This window comes from Salvia splendens, chromosome 20 (genome assembly GCF_004379255.2).
Source record: "Salvia splendens isolate huo1 chromosome 20, SspV2, whole genome shotgun sequence".
NCBI classification, from domain to species: Eukaryota; Viridiplantae; Streptophyta; class Magnoliopsida; order Lamiales; family Lamiaceae; genus Salvia; species Salvia splendens.
Genome location: NC_056051.1, coordinates 19,820,200 through 19,825,606, shown reverse-complemented (window position 1 = coordinate 19,825,606; position 5,407 = coordinate 19,820,200). Strand labels below are relative to the sequence as shown.

The 5,407-nt window shown below is 39.1% G+C and overlaps 1 pseudogene; it reads right to left on the bottom strand.

Annotated features, from left to right (window-relative positions):
* Positions 1–690: 690 nt before the first annotated feature.
* On the bottom strand, positions 691–4,531 carry LOC121782965 (annotated as a pseudogene).
* Between the last annotated feature and the right edge of the window lie 876 nt (positions 4,532–5,407).

The window sequence follows — 5,407 nt, the reverse complement described above, 5'->3', positions numbered from 1 at the left end:
TTGAAGACGACCCGTATTTTATATATTATATATTTAATTATATATGTTTAAAATAATATTTCGGTTCGACCATTGAACCGGTTGAACCATTGAACCAGTTGCTTCACCGGTTTGCTTACCGGTCCGGTTTTTAAAACATTGGTAGGGCTTCGAATTTGGATTTCTTGAGCCTTTAAAAACCAGATTTTAAAAGACATTAAATCACAAGTTTTGCGTACTTTTTATTCCATTTTTGGCACTATCTCTCTTACTCACTCACTTTTCTTCTAGATATAATTTGACAAATCTTGTCTATACGAGAGTTATATATAGTACTTACTGGGTATAGATTAAATTATCTATGTTCGAATTGGAGGAATTGACAAGTCTACAAAGACAAGAATCATAATCACTTAGTAAGCATGGATAAGATGTTCTTTATCCTTTGTGTTTGCTAAGTGTGCATTTAGATCTATAGGATTTCATTATTATAATCTAAAAGTCGACAATATTCTTCATTGAACATTCCCTTAACTTTTTATATATATGGATTGCTAGATCCAGCGACAGATCTATTGTGAAATTCACCCTGAGGAGGAGGATTTCCACACCAACATGCAAGAAACAAGAGGAATCGTTATATTAACACTAACTTTGTTCATCGATGGAGAGTTTCTACAGTTAGCCATGGTATCTGTAATTTGCGAAATGTTTCAGGGGTTAAAAATGATAAAATTGGATTTTTCGTAAGGTTCCACTATAAGTCATAATTATTACAACACCTCTCGCTTTAATTGTCTAACAACATACTACAAAAAGAATTAACCTCAACCTAACAAAAGCATTCTCAACATGAAGGATTCTTTTTTTTTAAGTCCAATCACTCGCTATAATAAAAGAAAAGTTGTTGAAATGTTTATAATTACAATAAAGGCCAATTTCTGGGGAACTATATTTTTCATGATGATACTGGTGGTTGTTCAGTTTCTTCACTTGTAGTAGCTGCCGCTGCCTTGACTTCCTTCTCTGAGCTTACACTACTCGGTTCCTTCTCGTCATGGCTGGAGCTTCCCGTCCGCTCGATACCATGGTTGACCCCGTTTTCGACCACAGGGGCGTTGCCGTTTTCTGATGCGTTCTTGACCTCTGTGTTCTGGTTCTGGACTGGTTTTGGTAGTTCTCTGGATGGTGATGTTGCTAATAGGCGATTGATTCCTTCGAACAGGTTCTTGGCATCTGTGATCAGAGCAGCCCCACTGGGGTAGCAGCGGCCAAAGCATGCCGCGCAATGTGGGAAAGCAACCTGCACAGGCCAGCATCATTAAAGGTTGGTGATGATAGTGCAGCTAAATTGACGGTTTAGAAGCAGAGCTCACCTCGATGAATGCTTGGCAAAGTTTGAGGAAAAGTTGAGACTCATTGTCTCGGAGCATTTTGGTTGTGTGGTATCTCAGTAGTGTTTCAGAAACAGCCTGCAAATCCTTGACAAGTTGTTGAGCGAGCATGTGTTTCAAACTTATTGGAGCACAAGGGCGTAGTTCGTTCATTGCTGCAGATACACCTGCACCCACCACACGAGGAAATATGATAAACGCTGAAGTGTCTCTGAAGCCACAACACACCAAACAAGGTTATAACTTTTGAGCTCACCATTGATGAAAACAGCAAGAGGTGGATGTTCCATAAGACTTGAAGGAGGAGTAACATCATCATGGTTTTCGTCGCCAAAACTATTGGCAGGAAAACCAACTGCTGGCAACGGGACCCAACGATGAGAATCCAACACTAACTGGATAAAGCAAAACATATGTCACAACCCTTTAGCCAAGAATGACACACACATATAAGATCATAGGGATCCAAACCATATGCCTAATGAGAAAAACATAACGCATGATGGCATAGTAACATTGAAAGTATTGCACGTCTGTTTGTAGATCATACCTGAAAATTCTCAACAGCACTACTCATATTCTTTGAAAATAAATTAAGAACCTGCTCTGCAAAGATGAACAAATCAAGTTAAGAGCTAGCGAAATGTCAAAAATTCATTAAGATTTGTAAACAGCAAAGAAATATTACTCTTCAAATAGCGGGGGAAGCAGCCCTCGAAAATCCAAACCAACCCATCCTAGGCCCATGGCACAATACTGCAGACAACCATGGAGAAATAAATGAAAAAATATTGGTTTTAGGAGCATCAATACAACACCAATGACTACCAATTGTTCTCACCATGCACTGATCCAGAATATTCGACAGGGATCCACCTTCACTGATCTTTGGAAGCATAACTTTAAGAGTTTTCAGATGGGTGGTAATCTGATGCATGGCCCAATCAAAGAGAAGCCCGCCATCATAATTTTCTTCACTCTCTGATGTGTGATCAGCAAAGATGGCTCGGTATTGATTAACAACATCAAAAAGGTGCATTCTGTGACAATTTACCATCCCCTTCAAATATTCATAAGGATTTCTCTGGTCTAAATCATCAAGTATTCCAGTCAGCCAGGCTTCACGGCATCTTAAGAACTGACCAGCAGATATCATGGATCAGGATTCAGACCTCACGCCTTAAATATTGTATTTACCAGTGATATAACCAATCAAAATACCGCCAAATGCATTCCACATGGCAGTAATTTCAGTAAAAGAGTACCTGTAGGCGCATTTCATACTCACTGAAAACACCTATTCGACGTAGATATCCAATTATGCGCAAGCATTCTGGCAACTACGAGCAACATGATGAGCAAAGTTAATCACCTCAGAGCTGAACATTTTGCCTTAATATCTGGAGTTAACCAACTAATCCGTAACAAGATATAGCACCTGAATATTAGACCTAAGTTTCTGAAGAAGCTGTGAAAGAAGGGACTGAGTGGTCTGCCGAACTTCTGCGGCTAGAGCCTGAATCACAGGAATTCTTTTTGAAGAGAAAATAAAAATGGTGCCTCAATAAATGCATCAAACAAGCTCACAGGTGAAAAGGATTTTCTGCTATTAGAATGGTACTACAAAAGACTTACTTTGGGTGCATTGTAGTAAGCTTTGCGACAAAAGTTTCTAAGTCAAGAGCTTCGTCAAAATTTCCATTCCGCACACATCTGTATCACAATGGTAGCTAATCATTCTTTGAGCAATTATTAAGCCATATTGAATAGACAGCAAAAAGTATTGGATAATTCAAAATGATTACAAATAAGTGTAGGTGCATACGTGTCCATGAGTTGAGGAATTTCAAGTAAATCAAGCAAAGTGCTCTGGTTTGCTAGTAATGTTTGGTTCGTCTTCCTCTTTTCCAATATATTTTCAGCTGAATCAACAAACTCAGTGCAGCCGGATGTTAGTTTTGGAATTTCAGCAATCTGCAGAAAGTCCAAACAACTACAGCTCTCAGTGAAAGCATGATGACTCATAACAAGGAAACTGGCGCAATGAAAAGATGATCTATGGCCACTCCAGTTTTCAATTGTGTTCCACTATATCAAGACAATAGCCTGTATACCCCTATTATTTTCCTAAAGGTTAAGATAGAGGCAGTTTGCAAGAGGTACAAAGACTTCTTGATATACAAGTACAGATCACATCCAAAATCCTAACTCTTGCTACATTGTACTCTGCCCAATAGGGAACCATGATATTCAGCTTACTCAAGAAAGATCTCCTAAGTTCAGCTCATATGAAAATAGCATGATCATCATCAACATGTAGCTCGTATGTATCTTATGAATGTGATATTTAGGCTCTAACTTTTCAAGTTTATACAACCCAATCTTTCATCCAGACATAACCTCCCACAGCTCACTGTCACTGCTCCAACATATTAACAATTTAACAGCGTGATCCAGAAAATATACGAGAAATCCATGAATTCTACACGTCTTAGCCTCGTATCACCTAAAAATTTGTCTCCCAAAGTTTCTAGGTACTCCAATTTTTTCCTTTAATTAGTAACAGCTAACAGAGCTATTTCAACCTCGAAATCACAACTTACGACAGTTCCTATCTTATTTTTTCTTACTCACTGTGCCCGATCAGCTTAAAATTTTAGTTCACAATGTCAATAGCTGCAATGCCAGCTCAGTAACGCATCAGATCGGATCAGATTATAGAAAGAAAAAAAAATACCAGAGACTCGAGATGCTTGTCAATCGAAGAACCTCCTCTCGGATCTCGAGCAACGCATCTGCTGCCGCGATGAATGCACGGTAGTTCCCCCACCGCCACCTCTTGCATCTGCCGCCGTATCCTCTCCGCATCCACTCTCAGCAATTCCGGTTCCTTAGACAAAACTATGACAATCACTACCGAACAGTTCCAAATCTGAGAACGCCAATTAAGCATTAGGAGAGCCGTGCGAATACCTTATGGAGGCGATCGAGAGTGAAGGAGAGGAGCTCGGAGACGTAAGGCTGCTGCGCGGCGGAGGCGAGAGGGAGGAGATCCGACATCTCCGCCGATACGTCGTCGTGCGCCGGAGATTCGGCCGACGCCATTGCCGTCATTCTTAAAGCCCTGAATTCGGTCGGAGTGTGTTAGCGATCTGGAAAGTCAGATTTTATCCGAGTCTTCATTTAGTGAGATTTCCCGTCCAGGGGCCTTTGTCATATTTTCAAGATTAAAAGGGTGTTTTTGCAATTATATAGAATATCTAGTTTACACTTGCAATGTTTGTAATTTGTCTAGTCGGAGTAACAAAAACAAATGTTGTGCAACAAAAACAAATGTTGTGTAATTTCGATACAATGACCCTTCATTGAGACATTTTCGTGAAAAAGACTAAAATGAAGGCACAAAATCAAATATTTACCATTGTTATTGTTCATGTGCATGGGAAAAAAATCCCTGGTCATGTTATAAACAAAATTCGGTTCTTGAAGTACAAATTAATTTTTGCACAAATTTAATAATTTGTCTAGCTCTTTCATTATATCTTTTGGGGTGTTCGGTTTGCATGATTGTATCATGAGATTAAATTGTAATGTATTTGGTTTACTAGATTCAATCTCACAACTCAATCCTAGATGGATAATATGGGATAATTAGTCATAGCTAACCCCGTATTACTAAAATAATCTTACAACTCAATTCTATATTATATCTTGGTACTCCCTCCATCCCCAAAGAGTATGAACTTTGGGTTCGACACGAGTTTTAATGCATTATTGGTAAAGTAAGAGAGAGATAAATAGAGAAAGTTTTTGAAGTATTGTTAGTGGAGAATGAGTCTCACCTCATTAGATAGAAGAGAGTTTCAAAAATTGGAATGTCCATACTCTTTGGGGACGGATGAAAAAGAAATAGTGCATACTCTTCAGAGACGGATGAAAAAAGAAATAGTGCATACTCTTCAGAGACGGATGGAGTATTATTTTATCCTAGAACCGACACCCAGTGGCGGAGGGAGTAGGGACAAAGGGGGTAC